General features: G+C 39.4%; 1 protein-coding gene and 1 long non-coding RNA gene across 8 annotated transcripts in view; both read left to right on the plus strand.

Annotated features, from left to right (window-relative positions):
• The window catches only part of mecom (MDS1 and EVI1 complex locus), a 1,133,356-nt gene that overhangs the window by 47,770 nt on the left and 1,066,466 nt on the right, over nt 1–19,120 (plus strand). The window lies entirely within an intron of this gene.
• On the plus strand, nt 11,483–14,866 carry LOC122556250. The gene is made up of 3 exons (XR_006313484.1): nt 11,483–11,586; nt 13,637–13,718; nt 14,438–14,866. It is a non-coding gene; the product is annotated as an uncharacterized LOC122556250 (long non-coding RNA).

The following is a 19,120-nucleotide window of genomic DNA, read 5'->3' on the forward strand; positions in this document are numbered from 1 at the left end:
CAAAATAGCAACAAACACATTGCTGCACTCTTATAGAATAGACAGTGAAAGTATTTTTCTGCGGATGATGATGTCAGCTTGTATGAGGGGGCATAACTACAAATTGAGGGGTGATAGACTTAAGACAGATGTCAGAACCAGGTTCTTTACTCAGAGAGTGGTAAGGGCATGGAATGCCCTACCTACCAATATAGTCAACTCAGCCACATTAAGGAGATTTAAATAATCCTTGGATAAGCACATGGACGATGATGGGATCGTGCAGGGGACGAGCTGAGAATAATTCACAGGTTGACGCAACATTGAGCGCCAAAGGGCCTGTTGTGTGCTGTATTGTTCTATGTTCTATGTTCTTATTCTGATTGCAAAGAGATTCAATGTGTATTCCGCCCTGAATCTCTCTGAAAACACAATAAACAGATTTCCGACATTTTGAAACCTTCAAAAACATGTTTTGAACTGAAGTGGGTGTAACTTATGAAAGGTACAATTTCAATATTAACGGTGTAAGGTGAAAAAGAGTTCATTGATCAATATGTGATCTCATTAACTCAGCTCTCAGAATCAAGGGAATCTATGTAATTAAAAGGTGATTTCATTAAAGCCACGATTGCATTAGGCACAACAGATCCTTCAATGAAAGAACATCTACTGGAAATAGAAGGCTCACTCTCAAGGTAGCAATTGACGTACAAAATCTGAGATCATAAATCAGCAATTAGAATATTTTTGTTGCAGAACAGTCCAGGTCATGCATAATGCTGATGGATGTTCAAAGTATAAGGAGTAGAACAATCACAGACAGAGGGCAGGATGTAAATACTGCAGATGACATCATGGCAAGGAGAGGATGGCATGTCCAATGTGGGTAAGGCTGTGTTCTTGCCACTAGAAGCTGAATCATTGTGCACAAAAGTGCACGAAGAGGAAGATGCATGGGCAACAAGTACAGAGGTATCAACAAAAGATTTTGATGAATCACTCTGCACCGTGCAACAGTTTGTTTGGTCAGGTTGATGGATGACACATGGTTGTTGACTGTTGAAATGAAGACTGCAGAAGGAATTATATGAACACTGAAAAATAGACATCAGTGCATCATGCAACATCATGACTTTTACAGGGCAAAAATTAGGACTGCAGATGCTGGAAACCAGAGTCTGGATTAGAGTGGTGCTGGAAAAGCACAGCAGATCAGGCAGCATCCGAGGAGCAGGAAAATCGATGTTTTGGGCAAAAGCCCTTCATCAGGTTTCCTGATTTTCCTGCTCCTTGGATGCTGCCTGACCTGCTGTGCTTTTCCAGCACTACTCTAATATGACTTTTACAGTCCTATACAATGTTGTCCCACGGAGCAATCTACATATGAGGCCTTGAAAAGTAAGATTAAACTGCAAGTCATAGGGGAGGAAATAGGCCATCTGCCCCATGATTCTGCTACACCATCCAATGAAGTCATATCTGATCTGATAATTCTCAATTCTATTTATCTGTATTTTCCCCACAATCCTTGATTCGCTAACTGATTAAAAAAAACTATCTCAGCTTTGAATAATTAATGAGTCAGCCTCAACATTTGTTGTAAAGAATTTTATACATTCACTACCCTTAGAATAGAGATTCCTCCTCATCTCAATTTTAAAGGGGCAAGTCATTACTCTGAGATTTTACTGTCCCTTAAGGGGAAGTAGACATTATGCACCAAGACTGTCATATTTGGCATTTTTTAGTAAATTTTGTCTCATTCTTCTAAATTCCAATGAATGAAAGTACCAACCTACTCAACATCTCCTCATTAGACAGTCCCTCCATACCTGGTATCAACCTTGTGAACCTGATTTGCACTGCCTTCAATACGAGACTATCTTTCCTCTGATTAGGGACCTAAAACTGTTCACAGTATTTCAGCTGTGGTTTGACGAATGGCTTCTCAAGTATTAGCAAGTGCACTCTATATTTATACTCTGTTTCCTTTGAAAGTAAGGCTGAAAGTTAATTTGCCTTCCCCGATTACTTGCTGAACCTGTATGCTATCTTCTTGTGATTCATGCATGAGATACCATGAAATCCCTTTCTTCTATAACTTTCTGCAGTATTTCTCTATTTAAATAATATTCAACTTTTCTATTTTTCCTACCAAAATGCATCATCTCATACTTCCCCATGTTACATTACTTTTGTTAAATTTTGCCCAGTCTCTTAATTGTCTGTCTCCCTCTCCAGACTCTTGGTGTCACCCTCACCACTTGCCTTCTCACTGACATTTATGTCGTCTGCAAACTTGGCTGTAATAAATCCATTGGCTATAAACTCATGCAAGCCATCAAAATATATTTTAAATAATTGATCCCAGCATGGATCCTTGTGGACTTTACTAGTTACAAGTTCTCCCCTGAAAATGCCCCAACAATCTCTCTTGTATAAATCAACAAATATTCTATTCTATTTCCAAAACTATCGACTCTAACTAAGTAGCCTTAAAGCATGGTACATTATCAAATATCTTCTGGAAATCCAAAAATATTCTAGTCAGTGCTTCCCCTTTATCCTGTTTCCTATCTCCACAAAGAAATTCTAGTAAATTTGTTGGCATTATTTTCCCTAATTTATACATGTATTCACCTTTCTCCATCATTTAAATTATTGATACAGGTCTCCAATCATTGTTTTACTGTTACCCAAATCTCTCTTTGTGACTATATATTATTCAGCACATTGAGCCCCAATCTTGAGCTTCATCTTTTAATATTTTAATTAGGTTTTTAATTAATATTTTGTGCTGCATTGTTTGAATGCATCTTGGAAATCCATGTCTATTGGTTCCCTTTATCTACACTGTAATTATATCCTTGAAAAACACTATTGCATTTATCAAGCATCATTTCCCTTTTGTAAAAGCATTGTCTGATCATGCTACAATTTTCAAAATGAATTGTTAAGACTTCACCAACAGATTCGGATGTCTTTTTGATGATTGTTGTTAGATTTAGCTGACCTGTAGTTCCTTGTTTTCTTTCATTCTATTTTCTTAAATCTTCCAATTTTCTCAGAGCTTTCTAGATCATGAAGTATTTTGGAAAATTGAAACTACAGAGATACATCTACTATCACTTTCAAAACTCAAAACATACCTTTAAATGTAGAGATTATTACATTTCAGGCCTATGCTTCTCCATTGATTTTTCAGCTGCTATGTTCAATTTTAAGATTCTTGTTTGGGATGACAGCATTTCCCTTTCAAACTTAACATGGAATTCAGTTGTATTATGGTCACTTTCCTTTTCCTTTTACAAGCTCCAGCTGATTTTGTTCAATGGTATAACTCCAGTGATTGGGATGTTATAATTCCTGTGAGTGGGATTTTATCACTCCTGTAAATTGGATGTTATAACTCCAGTAATTGGGATGTTATAATCCCAGTGATTGGGATGTTATAATTCCTGTGAGTGGGATTTTATCACTCCTGTGAATGGGATGTTATAACTCCAGTGATTGGAATGTTATAATTCCTGTGAGTGGGATTTTATCACTCCTGTAAATTGGATGTTATAACTCCAGTGATTGGGATGTTATAATCCCAGTGATTGGGATGTTATAATTCCTGTGAGTGGGATGTTATAATTCCTGTGAGTGGGATTTTTTCACTCCTGTGATTGGGATGTTATAATTCCTGTGAGTGGGATGTTATAACTCCAGTGAGTGGGATGTTATCTACATATTCCCCCTGCCAACATTTTGTGACTGTTTATTCATTTCCTTTCGGCTTACTGAGTCTACTTCTAGATCTTCTGAGCTAAGATCCTCTCTCACTGTCAGCAGTATTCCTATTTCTTTTCAGTTCTGTCTATCTTTTTGAAATATTATATTCCCTGGAATATTTACTTCCCAACCCTGGTTGCCTTGTAACCCTTGCTGCTCCAATGGCAATTAGGTCCAAACCCATATCACTACTTGTGCCATTTTTTTGTCTCGGTTAATACAAGTGACTTTATCGAGGGTTATCAAATCATGAGGGGCATGGTAGGGTGAATAGCCAAGTTCTTTTTCTGAGGGTGGGGGGAGTCCAAACTTAGAGGGCATAGGTTTAAGGTGAGAAAGGAATGATTTAAAAGGGACCTGTGGGTTCGTTTTTTCTCACAGAAGGTGGTGTGTGTATGGAATGAGCTGGCAGAGGAAGGGGTGGAGGCTGGTACAATTGCAACATTTAAAAGGCTTCTGAATGGGGTCACAAATTGGGAAGGGTTTAGAGGGATAAGAACCAAATGTTCATAAATGGGACTGTGTTAGACTTGAATGTCTGGTCGGCATGGACAGGTTGGACCGAAGGGTCTGTTTCCATACTGTACTTCTCTATGACTTTGTGAGTGTTTTGATCATTCAGAGAAAAGACATCTTTTTTTATTTGCATTGATCTTCTTCACTGATGCAGTATTACTGTCAGAGTGTTGGGCCCAATGTTTTGCTATTAGGGCAAACAGCTTCAGTTGTGAAATTTCTCAACTTACCAAATCTACCTGAGACTAGAAAGGCTCCTGAATGGTTCAATCTTCACACTGGAAGTAGGGGTTAGCAAGTTGTCTGTTGAATTGTCCAAAGAAAGAGGGAGCAAAAAACCATTGATGTGCCGAGGTTTGAGGCAGCCTGGCTAAAAGGCTTTGAGGTTTCACCCCAGTTTACTGATACATTTTAGATCAATCATCTTTTATTTCAACCTCTTACTCATGGTGTGCCCTTCACTCATCAAACTCATGTCTTACAAATTCCATGCCAAGTTCAATACCAACTGATGCCCAGGGCCCCCATGCACTTCATGTCAACTCATGGTTCTTCTGTCCCCATTCATCTAGTATTTTATGCACAGACCAACAAAATCCTTGAATAACAATGGTATGTGTGGAACTGGTTTAAACAAAAATCATTAATCTTCCTAGGGAGAGAAAAACTGTTCCTGCAAACCAATGAAAGTGTCAATCAAATAAATCATTTAAATATCAATAATAGGCTTCAAACATTTCACAACTCTGAATCTTGTGTTAACAAACTTCCAACATCAAGAAATGATATCACAGGAAAGAAAATTAGTATCAAGCCACAAAGATGCTTTGACTTAAACCCCATGGTAGGCTACTGGACCCCATGGTAGGCTACTGCAGAAAATACGGAGATATGGCATTGAGGGCAAAGATGCTTTGACTTAAACAAGGGAAAAGGAAGTTGAATTACAGACGAAATGAGACTGATTGTCCCCAATATCAAGGTCACATTTGGTTAAGTGTGGCATCCAGGAGCCCTGGTAAATTTGAAATCAACAGAAATCAAGGAAAACAATCCACTGACTAGAGTCATATTTAGCAGAAAGGAAGATAATCATTGTTGGTGGAGATCTCCCACCTCATTTCCATATGTGTACAAGTTGGCCAGAGCAGTATCCTTGGTCCAAATTCTTTAGTAGAGTCACCATGACCTTCATATACTGAGAGTACCAATGATGACTTCATATGGGTCACAATTTCTCAACATCTCCCATCAACTTCCGTCAGCATCTATTTCAATGGTATTGCCTCTCATTCTTCTCAACTCCAAAAGGTGGAGGTTCAATATCCACAGCATCTCATGGAACAGTCGTCTTATTTATGAAGAAGCCTGAGTTAACTTTCACCTCATTGTCTTCAAGGGAAGCTGACCTTTTATATATTGAGATCTGAATTAAATGGTACTTCATTTGCACAGTCGCACTGAAGCCCTCTAACATCACAGATGTTCCTATTTTTGTGCCCCTCTCTTCTTATAATAAAAATTAATATGTCATTTACTTTCTCAATTGCTTCTTGTACCTGCATGGTTACATTATGTCCCGTGTAGAATTGGGGTAGGGCTGGCCTCCAAGTACCAAAGAGGTGGTAAATTAAGATGTGTCATGACGAAGTGAGGAAATACCAGTGAAAAATACACAATGGGTCTATGGAAATGCCTGTTATAGAGTCATTGAGGCATAGAGATGTACAGCATGGAAACAGACCCCTCGGATTCTGGATTAGTGGTGCTGGAAGAGCACAGCAGTTCAGGCAGCATCTGAGGAACAGTAAAATCGACGTTTTTGGCAAAAGCCCTTCATCAGGAATAACAGACCCCTCGGTCCAACCCATCCATGCCAACCAGATATCCCAACCCAATCCAGTTCTACTACCAGCAACCGGCCCATATCCCTCCAAACCCTTCCTATTCATAGACCCATCCAGATGCCTTTTAAATGTTGCAATTGTACCAGCTTCCACCACTTCCTCTGGCAGCTCACTCCAGACATGTATCACCCTCTGCGTGAAAAGGTTGCCTCTTAGGTCTCTTTTATATCTTTCCCCTCTCATCCTAAACCTATGCCCTCTAGATCTGGACTCCCCCACCCCAGGGAAAAGACTGCCTATTTATCATATCCATGCCCCTCATGATTTTATAAACCTCTATAAAGTCACCCCTCAGCCTTCAACGCTCCAGGGAAAACAGCCCTAGCCTAATCAACCACTCCCTATAGCTCAAATCCTCCAAGCTTGACAAAATCCTTGTAAATATTTTCTGAATCCTTTCAAGTTTCACAAGCTTCTCTGCCTTCTGAAACCTGACATTGCATGTTAATGACATCAACTGTGCTTCATTGCATTTCCCCTTTGTAAGCCACAGTGGTCATTGCCAGAATTTGATAGTCATTATGGAGACATTACTATAGGATGAAAAGGATAGAATCTAGAAGAATAGGAACGCAGAGTTCAAGATTCAAAGGCACTTAAGTGTTCCTGTGCATGCATTTCAAAAGATTAGTATATCGATACAGCACATAATCAAGAAAGCTGATGGAATGCTATGCTTTATTATGAAAAGAATTGAACATAAAAAAAAGGGTGTGATGCTTCAGTTACAGGTCATTGGTGAGACCACTTCTCAAATATATACATGGATTGGAGCTGGTTCACATGTGGGTTTCTAGATTGATATCTGGAATGAATGGTTTATCTTATGGATACGTTGGATAGGCTGAGCTTCTAGAAACTGGAGTTTCGAAGAATGAAAGATGACTTGATTGATCCTGAATGGACATGAGAAGGTGGACGTGCATAGGATGTTTCTTTTTGACAGGTAAATCTAGAACTGAGGGCACTGTTTTAAAATTAGGAGTTACACTTTGAAGGTGGAGGTGAGGAGAATTTATTTTCTCTCAGAGGGCATGAGAATTTGGAACTCTCTGCCTCAGAAGGTGGTACAGACAAGGTCATTAAATATTATTAGGACAGAGGTAGATCGGTTCTTCTTGAGAAAAGGAGTGAAAGGTTATCAGGAGTAGATGAGAATGAGGAATTTGAAACACGAACAGCCATGATTATATTAAATGGTGCATCAGGTTCAAGAGGCTGAATGGTCTACTTCTGCTCATATTTCGTATGTCTCTACATTTCATGCCAAGGACTCCATCGCACCCTAGAATCCTCTGTGTAATGAAAGAAATTTAAATATCTTTCTGAAAAATAACTTTCTAATCTTAGAGGAGTAGAAGCAGCTTCATAGATAGTGTGTGGATTGCTATGAGGAGGCTGTAAAAGTTCAGCCCCCAATTGGAATGAGGAGATCAATCATAACCAATTGACTACATGAGCAATTCCTTCAGCGAAATCCTCTGCTGCCTGAAGGATTACCAGTAAAGCAACCAACCTCAGCTGCTTGTCATTGATTTGGGGAATGTCATTAGGTTAAACAGGATTTATTGGGAACCAATGGAAATAATTTACCATGGATTTATTATCGATTGACCAGCAGGATCTAGGTATAACAGGGATTGTCACTAAGATAAAAACAATGACTGCAGATGCTGGAAACCAGATTCTGGATTAGTGGTGCTGGAAGAGCACGGCAGTTCAGGCAGTATCCAAGGAGCAGCGAAATCGACGTTTCAGGCAAAAGCCCTTCAACAGGCTTTTGCCCGAAATGTCGATTTTGCTGCTCCTTGGATGCTGCAGGGACTGTCACTAGCCTGGGAAAATGTTCCCATTTCAGACCAAGAGGTTCCGTTTTGGGATTGCTTTATCTAATATGTTTACAAATCACATTTATTCACATCTGCCACAATGTGAAAAATTGACCAGATATAACCTGTACACAAAAAGCAGGACAAATCCAGTACAGCCAGTTACCACCCCGTTCGTCGACTCTTGATCATCATTAAAGTGATGGAAGGTGTCATCAGCAGTGCTATGAGCAATACCTGCTTAGCAATAACCTGCTCAACGATTCCGAGTTTGGGTTCCACCAGACCTCAGACCTCATTACAATCTTGGCTCAAACATGGACAAAAGAGCTGAATTCCAGAGGTGATGTAAGTATGCCAGCCCTTGCCATCAAGGGTCCATTTGACGAAGTATCAAGGAGCTCAAACAAAAATAGAATCAATGGGTTTCATATATATAGTGACAAGAGCAGGTCAGAGGCTAGGAATAGTGTGGCAAGTAACTCACCTCCTGACTCCTCAAAACCTGTCCACCATCTATAATACACAAGTTAAGATTGTGATGGAATATTTCTTACTTTCCTGTTCTGAACCGCTGCTGCTATTCCTGTGGGATTTTCAGCCTTTCGGCCTCAGAACCTCTGGAATTTCCAGACAGTGACTGGATTTGCTGTGACAAAATTAAGATTCATTTGGGCAAGAGTAAATTAACCAAGGGAAGCCGGGACTCATTTGTTAAACAAAAATCCATGTTAACTAAATTGATCAAAGTTAAAAATCACACAATACCAGGTTATAGTCTAACAGGTTTATTTGGAAGCACGAGCTTTCGGAGCACTGCTCCTTCATCAGGTGGTTGTCAGCTTCCAAATAAATCTGTTGGACTATAGCCTGGTGTTGTGTGATTTTTAACCTTGTACAACCCAATCCGATACTGGCACCTCCAAATCATAAGTTGATTAAGTTTTGATAAAGGTAATGTGGTTGGCCTAATGTATAAGAACTTGAAAAAGGTATTTGATTGGATGCCACAGTGCAGTACAGTTGTAGTGTCCCTATCTCTGAGCCAGGAGGCATGGATTCAAGTTCCAAGTACACATAATAGGTTTGAAAATGTTGCTATAAAACCTTAGATTTTATTAATAATGGCAAAGTGAACAAAAAGAAAGGAATTTTTTCGACCTATGTATTGATTCAATTTAAATTAGACTATTGTGTCTAATTCTTTGCATCACACTTTGAGAAGAATGTGAAGACATTAAATAGGGTACTGAAAAGATATAAGAAAATGGTTCTAGGGATGAGCAATTTTAATGATGCTGATAGATTGGAGAAGTTGAGCCTGTTTTCCTTGATGAGGAGAGGGTTGAGGAGGTTAGATAGAGATATTTAAAATTATGGGGGTCCGGATAGAGTGGATAGGACAAACCTGCAGAAAGAATCAAACATAAAAGGTACAGTTTTAAGGCAATTATCAAAGGAAACAATGGTGGTATGAGGGAAAACATTTTCATACAGTGTGTGTTTCGGATCTGGAATGCAGTCATTGAAAGTCTAATGGAGGAATGTTTAATTGAGGTCTCCAAGAAGGAATTTACTTTTTATTTGAAAAGGGAGAATGTGTGGGACCAAGGACTGGCAGTAAATGATCTGGTCTTTCAGAAATTCAGTACCATCATGGCTGGTCAAATGACCTCTTTAGTGCTACAACCATCCATGATTTCATTTCAATCTGCATCTCACTGCTTGAGTCTGCAGTAAATGAAGATTCAAACATTGAATTTCGTAAACACAAGATGCAGAAACAAATTGCAGGGAAAGGGCAGGGGGTGGGATTAGGTAAACCGACAGGTCAAATGTCTTTCTTCCTCACTGTAATTATTCTATGATTCAGTGCATGACTATAGCATACACTACTAACTGTAGCAGTTTTGTACTAGAAGCATTGTTGAAGTTATACAGCATCTGTAAGGAAAGTTACTTGGGTTTTGGATGCAATAGCAATCAGTACTGGGCAAGTAGCATAGTGCCTATTCTGGTTAAAATACCAGTTTGATCAAGAACATAGAATATAGAACAATACAGTGCAGAACATGCCCTTCGGTCCTCGATGTTGTGCCGACCTGCGAACTATTCTTAGCCCATCCCCCGACACTATCCCATCATTATCCATGTGCTTATCCAAGGACTGTTTAAATCTCTTTAATGTGGCTGAGTTAACTACATTGGCAGGTCCACGTCCTTACCACTCTCTGAGTAAAGAACCTGCCTCTGATATCTGTCTTAAATCTATCACCCCTCAATTTGTAGTTATGACTCCTTGTACAAGCTGATGTCATCATCTTAGGAAAAAGATGTCTACCCTATCTAATCCTCTGATCATCTTGTATGTCTCTATCAAATCCCCCCTTAGCCTTCTTCTTTCCAATGAGAACAGACCCAAGTCTCCCAGCCTTTCCTCCAGACCAGGCAACATCCTGGTAAATCTCCTCTGCACTTTTTCCAATGCTTCCACATCCTTCCTGTAATGGGGCGACCAGAACTGTACGCAATATTCCAAGTGCGGCTGCACCAGCGTTTTGTATAGTTGCAGCATGACATCACAGCTCCGGAACTCAATCCCTCTACTAATGAAACCTAACACACCGTATGTCTTCTTAACAGCACTATCAACCTGGGTGGTAACTTTCAGGGATCTATATACATGGACTCTAAGATCACTCTGCACATCCCCACTACCAAGAATCTTTCCATTGACACAGTACTCTGCCTTCCTGATATTCTTCCCAAAGTGAATTACCTCACATTTAGCTGCATTGAACCCCATTTGCCACCTCTCAGCCAAATTCTGCAGTTTATCCAAGTCCCCCTGCAACCTGCAATATTCTTCCACATGGTACACTACTCCACCGACTTTAGTGTCACAATTGTGTTAGTGAGCCTGAAAATCTCATTCATGCAAAATACTTGACAGTACCTCATATTACTGATCTGAGGCCAACTGCACATATTATTCAATCTTAACAAAATCAGAATTCTGTGCAGTGAAATGTATGAAAGTATTGTTACTAAATATTTATTTCTGACCTTGTAACTCACTTTCAACCCTGTTAGTTTATGAATTATGACAGAATGTACAAACATTTAACAATGGTATCACATGCTGTACCAGCGTTCTCTAACTTACACTCAATACCAGGTTTGCTCACACTTGTAATTGAAAGGTCAAAGGAACAAACTTTATTCCTTTACATGCTTCATTGAGTTTTGTTTGGCATTGGATTGTGCCATGGCAGCCACAAGTAAATCTTTTCAAATTTAGTTTCCTGATAATGTCCAAGAATATCCATACAGTATCAATTGTGGCACTGAATGCTAGCTTTTCTGTGGACTAATTTTCACAATTTTCCAAACATTTCATTTTAAGCAATTAATTATCTTCTCTATTAATTTTCACAATTGTGATAATGTGCAGGTTTCAAACCAAAACAGGTGGCATTGATTTATTCAGTTGGTAAAGAAGGTTGTTGATCTCAATCAGGAACTGAACATTAGGATATTGCCGACTCCAAGGATCCATAATAGGCACCGAATCAGTAAGTATGGCACTTCTGAAACTTTGGCCTATTTGTCACGGTAAGAAAAGTGAGCTGTTGGAAAGCCTGCTCTTTTATTGATGTTGGGAAACTGCAGAATCATGTTAATTTGATGCTGTCAAAAATACAGCACATATGGGAAGGGCCAGCTGGCTCTGGGGTAGCACTATTGCTGAAAAGTCAGAAGATTTCAGTCCAAATTTCAGTCCAGAGTTTATGTCAATCCACTCTTAGATGTTAATGCATTGAATTAGCCAACTGTGCTGGGGAGCTGAATGTATAGATGGGGCTGATTTCTTCACTGGGAATGTATCCCAGGTGTCAACCTCTGAAGCATCATCTCCATTAATTCAGAAGCTTTTGGTTTGCACTCTGGAGATTTTGGGATTGACACTCCTATGCAGTACGTGTCCCCTTATTCTGTCACCATGTCCCATAGTTTGAGATTCCCCAATTAGTGGAAACAATTTCTCTACACCCATCCTGTCAAGGCTCCTCAGAATCTTGTATGTTTCAATAAGACCATCCCTCATTTTAAAAAATTTAATGAATAAAGGTTAACCAATTTAATTATTCTTCATATGTCGACCCCTTCGTCCCAGGAATCAACCTCCTGAATCGATTATGTACTGCCTCCAATTTCAACATATCTTTCTTAAATATGGGACTAACTTTTATACAGTACTCCATATATAGCCTCACCAACATTCTCTGCTGTTGTAACAAGATTTCCCTAATTTTAAGTTCCAACTCGCTAGCAATAAAGGCCAAAATTACATTTGTGTCCTTAATCACTTACTGTGTCTGCAGATTCCTCTGTGCTGTAGTTTTTTGAAGTCTCTCTCCATTTCAAAAATGCAATGTCTTTTGATTCTTCCTACCAGGTGCATGATCCCACACTTCCTTAGAAGACTCTGCAAGTTTTTGCCCACCCATTCATCCTATCTATATCGCCGTGCAGATTCCTTACGTCCTCATCACAACATCTCCTACCACTTATTGTTGTATCATCAGTAAACTTCAATACATTACACTCTGACCCTTCCTCCAAATCATTAATATAGATCATAAATAATTGAGACCCCAAGACTGATTGTTGTGATACTTCACTCGTGACATCTCTCCAACTTGTAAAAGACCCATTAATCCCAAGTCCCTGACTTCTGCATGTTAACCAATTCAAGTCCATTCCAATGAATTGTCTCCCATACATGAACTTTTAAATTGTATGATAACTTTTTGTGTGGCACCTTATCAAATTTCTTCTGAAAATCCAACTGCACCACATTCACCAGTACCCCTTTATCAATTTGACTTGTTATACTCTGAAAGAACTCTTGTAAGTTTGTCGCACGTGATTTCCCTTTCACAAAAACATCTTGACTCTGCCCAATTGCATTAAGCTTTTCTAAATGCCCTGCTATTTCTTCTTTACTAATGGACTCTAATGTTTTCCCAATGACAGATGTGGTACAACTTGTATTAGAAAATGAACTAATTCTCCTTGTGTACTTCATCTCAAACACAGAAGTGTGCTTTAATATGTTATGATAATGTGTTTGTTTCCATTTTCCTATTGCCCCTGTCTAAGATTACCCAATTAATAGCGAATTCTGGGAAATTTCATGCTGTGGGCAATAGCAAAATGTATTAGGACTCTCAGAGTCATTTTATTGAACACTATTACAGCCAAGAGAGAGAGAAGTCTTTTATTGAACTCTGATCCCAGAGGTGAGAGAAAAACATTCTTAAATCATTGTTCCATGCAGCTTCTTGTCGAGCTGAGACCTTCATCACATTAACCTGGGCTTGATTTAAACACAGGTTTCAAAGGTGAAAAATCAGTATTTTAAATCATTGTGTCATCAATTTCTCTCATGGAACTAGTTCTGATCATTTTAGCAGTAAATTAGTTGATCTGGTAGCTTCTCATGGATTGGGCTGTATTTATTGTCCTGACGACTTCCAGCAATGGTCTGTCAGAAGGAGAATAGCTTGACATTGCCGAGCCCGATGATTTTTTTAAATTCAATATTCTCTTTCTTGCCAGCGTCCATCGTGATTCTTCTGTTCTGCCTTCCTTAGTAAAGCAACAATTGAATGCACTGTCATTTACTCTTGCATTGCTTAGGGTAAGTGGCCCTAGATTTTGGGTGGAATACTTATAGCTATTTGATTAAGAAGAAAATTGAATTCTTATTCTGCCTGAATTTTTAAAGCTGAAAGCTGCCTTAGAACTGGGTTAAATGTATTATAGACTGGCCATTGTATGAAATATTGATACATGGGAAATTGTATCATTTGAGATTTCAAAATGATTCAATAAATATATTTTATTTACTTACCTGCAAAACAGAGGGGGTGCTTTTCACAGTAAAAATTTGCTCATAAAATATTTTTAAGCATTGGCAGCTGCACATGTAGTTTGTTAATAACTACCACAGCATCTGTTAGGAATAGTTAACTTTTTTTTTACACATCTCTTGTCTAACATGCCTGGAGCAAAATCCAGTGATGGTTCAGCCTCTGCAGATCAGAGCAAGCATGTAGGAAGGGGAAACAAGTGAAAGAGAGGGAATATGGGGGATAAATAATAAAAACAAAATTGGGGCGATTCAGAAAGAGAACAAGATAATAACAGAAGAAAAGGTGTAAGAACAGGAAGAATGACCAAATATGGACTTGACCCTGAAAGAACAGAGTTTGATAGAGCTGTTGCCTAACCATGGAATAAAATGTTTGAATGCAATTTTGACACAATGTGGGAAAAGTGAACATTTGCTTATTCCCATTCTTGTTGCTCCTCTGTTAACTTAATCATATGGTTTCAATCTTCCCCTTACTCTCTAAGGATCCTATGTCATGATACTCCTACCCTTCTCTATCTTGAACTCCGTCAGTATCTCCGAAATTAGTAACTTCAGTCATCAATATCTGGAGCCACATTAATCAGGAAGTGACATCTCAGCACAAAAGAAAACACTGAATGCGAGAACAGTACTAAAGCAAATATACATTAAAATGAAAGACGTTGCAAATAAATTATTTTGTTGTGTGATCAGCTTTTTGTAACCACAGACTCAGTAGTATTCCCACTTTCTAAAGAACATAATTCTTAACATTCTGACTGTATATTTACTACAGCTTTCCTGGCAATTGATAACTGAACTAATACAAATTAACTTAGTTTTAATATTTCACTTTTTGATGTTTGCTCATGCTCCTCAGATTTTTCCACCCTGCAGTGCTGGGCATTATGCACTGACTGAAAGAATAAATGTGCAAACCCTTCTCATAAATTTGTTAATATCATTTGAAACTGGTTGTAAAAGAGTTAGTGATGCTGTACTTATAAGAAGCTGTAATGACCCTTTGACTTCCGATTAATGGAGATTAAGGGCAGCTTTCTGGTAACACTTGAAGAAAAATGTTAATTTTAAATTTATTTCATCTTTCAAATGAATGTTTAATTGTGAGACATTTTTAAGTTTGTACCTGGATGGGTTTATTGTACCTGTTAGGTTTTGTTTCCTAAAAGATATTTATTACACAGCACTCAGATGATATAAAAGAAACAGTCTGCATTTGACAGCATGTCAAACACAGCAGTGTAATGTACACTAGAGTGCTGCCTGACACTGGATGTTTATCAATGTGCAGTTGCATTTTGCAACAATCTATTAATGAAAACCATGTTTCCTTTACTAGAAAAGGCCCCTGCTCTCTTCTGTAGAAAATATATATTTTACAAAAGGCAGCCAGTTCACAGCATCATTGGAAAGGCCTTGCAGGCAGGCTGCCTTGCGATGCTCTCAGAGCTGAATTTGTGGCATAAGGTGTGGCCCATGTTATTGTTGAAGGAATGGAAGGGAATTGGAGAAAAGAGAAGGGATAATCCCACAGAGCAGAGGGAGGAGACCATTTGTCTGAAGGTGTGCTGAAATTAAAATTATACATTTTTAGAGGAGATGCCTGCAATGAGTTACAAAGTTGTAATTAAATTGAGGAGTTCTGATGACATAATAAAATGGTTTATAAGATCTAACAGAACCCCTGGGATTGAAATAGTATGGTCTTAAACTCAGCAACAGGCATCTGCTGCTCTTTATTATGTATCGTCTGACATTTATTTCAAAAATAAAATTTGTTTTGGTACTTTTTTATTGTAATGTGTGGGTTAGCTAACCATGCCAGATGCAGTGCAGAGTACATTTGGGTGAAATGTTAATAAAATAAGTGAGGTAGGAGTTTAAAATATTGTCTATGCAGCTGGTATCAATAGAATAAAAGAATATGTATATGAGAGAAAGTCAGGTTACATACAATGTTACATCATATATTAGAGAACATACGAATTAGAAGCAGGAGTAGGCCACTCTGCTCCTCATGTTCTGTCATTCAATTAGAGGCTGCTGATCTGAGCAATTTACATTCCCACATAAACCCATAAATCAATGTACCTTTTCCACACTGTTTCGATTACATGTTTACATGTAATGCCCATAGGATGGCCAAACTAACCTAATATAAAGATCTCACAAACTGCACGATATAATCTACACACATCAAGGCACGTGCTGTGCAATATACACTTTCAATGTTATATTCTTTTGTACATATGGACCAGTTTCAAGGCGATGAAATAACCCGCAGAGACCAATGTAACTGAATGCTGAGTGATGGGGAATGTAGGGCTTGAGAAGGCGTTTCAAGGAGGATCCCAGGTGGTAGAATGTTCCAGAACATGGATTCTACCATCAGAGGGGAATGGCAAAGTGAGAGCGAAGTGATGAAGGGATACATCAGAAGGAGACAGTGCAAATGTAACCAAATAAGGCTGCAGAAGTTTGCATAAATATGGACAGGCAATAACATTGGATAGCTTTTAGATTAGGATGAGAAATTTGAAACTGATATATTGGGTGTTATCAGGAAACATTAAGGATAGAAGAGTGGATATTTTGTGAAAACAGAATGAAGCTTATTTATGATTTGTAAAGGCAAAACTCCAAAGATTAGCAAAGAGATTATTAGAGTGATACGTTCTGCAGCTAAATAAGCATTTCTGAGGTAATGGGTGAGCTGGGTACCAAGGTTCTGCATCATCAAGCTCAGTTTAATCAGCTTGGCAGAGAAAGGGCTGGAATTTCAAGCTAAGGAATGGCGTTTTGCATTATAGGTGAAATGGTTGGCATCAGTTTTGCTCTTTTTCTGTTGAGGGCTAGATTTCAGCAAAATGGATGAACAACTGCTTGTGATGTAAACTGTGGGATTTATTTTACATTTTGAAATATTAATGATTGTGAGTCTGGGTTTCTGGTTTTTGAGTAAGTAACCAGTAAGTTTTCTATGTGGATGAAGTTAATTATTAACCTATAACAATTTCTATAGCAATTGTAGTTTATTTTAATTCAGGTTTTCAGGCCTGGGTCTCGAGTGAATAGGTTTTGTGTGCACATCCTTTGTTCTTTAGATTGTGTTGTGACCCAACTCAGTAAATCATGGAGCCTCAAGGTTTGTTAGAGAGTTCTGGAGCTTTATTTTTATGCTGAAGGAAAATGCCCATAGCGATGAGAGAAAGACATTTACTGACAATTTTAATTTTGAGTGAGGCAGTTCTGTGAAGTTCTTGGAATAAGATAGCTGTGCAGAAAAGTGTTCCTGAGAATGAAAACATCTAGAGGTTACTTTGGAGTGTAAAGTTAGTATTAGTCTTAGACCAGAGGTGTTGGAATAAAACCCTGAAGGGGTTAATTAAAGCTTATTTAAACAAAAACAAATTAGAATATCAACTATCAATGAGGAGAAAGTGAAGATTACAGATGCTGGAGAGTCAGAGTTGAAAAAACGCAGCGCTGGAAAAGGCAAAGCAGGTCAGGTAGCATCTGAGGAGCAAGGGAGTTGACATTTCGGACATAGCCCTTCTTCAGGATTGGGGAGGTGGAAGGGGGCTGAAAAATAAATAGAGGGTGGAGCTAGGGAAAAGATAGGTGGGAAGGTGATCGGTGAGTGATGGTAGGAGGTGATAGTAAGAGGTCGTTAGGAAGTGTGGAGCGGATATGTGGGAAGGAAGATGGACAGATAGGTCAGGTCAAGAGGGCAGAGCCGAGTTGGGCAATTGGATCTGGGATGGGATGGGGAAAGGAGAGATTTGGAAGCTGGTGAATTCAATGTTCCTGCAGTGTGGTTGTCAGCTCCTGAGATGAGAGATGAGGTGTTCCTCCTCCAGTTTGCAAGTGGGTCTTGTGTAGGCAGTAGAGAAGGCCCAGAATGGACATGTTGTCAGGAGAGTGGGAGGGGGAGTTGAAATGTATGGCCACAGCAAGGTAAAGTTGGTTCCAGAGATGTCGCCTGAACCGTTCTACAAATTTGTGCTCAGTCTTTCTGATGTAGAGGAGGCCACGTCAAGAGCAACAGATGCAGTCAATGAGGTTGGAGGATAGACAAGTAAATCTTTGAGCCCTTGAATGGAGGTGAGGGGAGAGCCGTAGGTGCAGGTTTTGCACCTATTGCTGCAGTAAGGGAAGACGCCGGGTGTGGAGAAAGAGTTGGTGGGCAGTATGGACCTGATGATGGGAACTTTCCCCATGGAATCCAGATAAGAGTGGTGATAGTTTTGGTGATGGGGTCTGACCGTAGGTGGAGAAAATGGTGGAGGATGATGTGCTGGATTTGGAGATTGGTGGGGTGGAATATGAGGACAGGATACTGGCCTTGTGCAGTAATGACATCAGCTGGGATTATAATAAGCTGGCAAAATGGAAAGTATCATAGAATTATAACAGTGTGGGACAGGACATTGGGCCCAACAAGTCCACACCGACCCTCCAAAGAGTATCCCACCAAGACCATTCCCCTACCCTATTATTGTCCATTTCCCCTGACTAATGCACCTAACCTACGTATCCCTGAACACCACGGGCAATTTAGCATGGGAATTCATCTAACCTGCACATCTTTGGACTGTGGGAGGAAAACCACGCAGATACTTCATCAACGCATTTGAAAAGGTTCCCCATGGTAGGCTCATTCATAAAGTCAGGATGTATGAGATACAGGGAGATTTGGCTATCTGGATTCAGAATTGGCTGGCTGACAGAAGGCAGAGAATGGTTGTAGATGGAAAATATTCTGCCTATAGGTCAGTGTTGAGTGGGGTCCCACAGGGCTCTGTTCTTGGGCCTCTGCTCTTTGTAGTTTTTATAAATGATTTGGATGAGGAGGGTGGGTTAGTAAATTTGCAGATGACACAAAGGTTGGAGGTGTCGTCAATAGTATAAAGGGCTACTGCAGGCTACAGCGCGACATAGACAGGAAGCAGAGCTGGGCTGAGAAATGGCAGATGGAGTTCAACCTGGATAAATGCGAAGTGATGCATTTTGGAAGGTTGAACGTGAATGCTGAATATAGGATTAAAGACAGGATTCTTGGCAGTGTGGAGGAACAGAGGGATCTGGGTGTGCAAATACATAGATCCCTCAAAGTTGCCACTCAAGTGGATAGGGTTGTTAAGAAAGCATATGGTGTTTTGGCT

The sequence above is a fragment of the Chiloscyllium plagiosum genome, chromosome 13 (genome assembly GCF_004010195.1).
Source record: "Chiloscyllium plagiosum isolate BGI_BamShark_2017 chromosome 13, ASM401019v2, whole genome shotgun sequence".
NCBI classification, from domain to species: Eukaryota; Metazoa; Chordata; class Chondrichthyes; order Orectolobiformes; family Hemiscylliidae; genus Chiloscyllium; species Chiloscyllium plagiosum.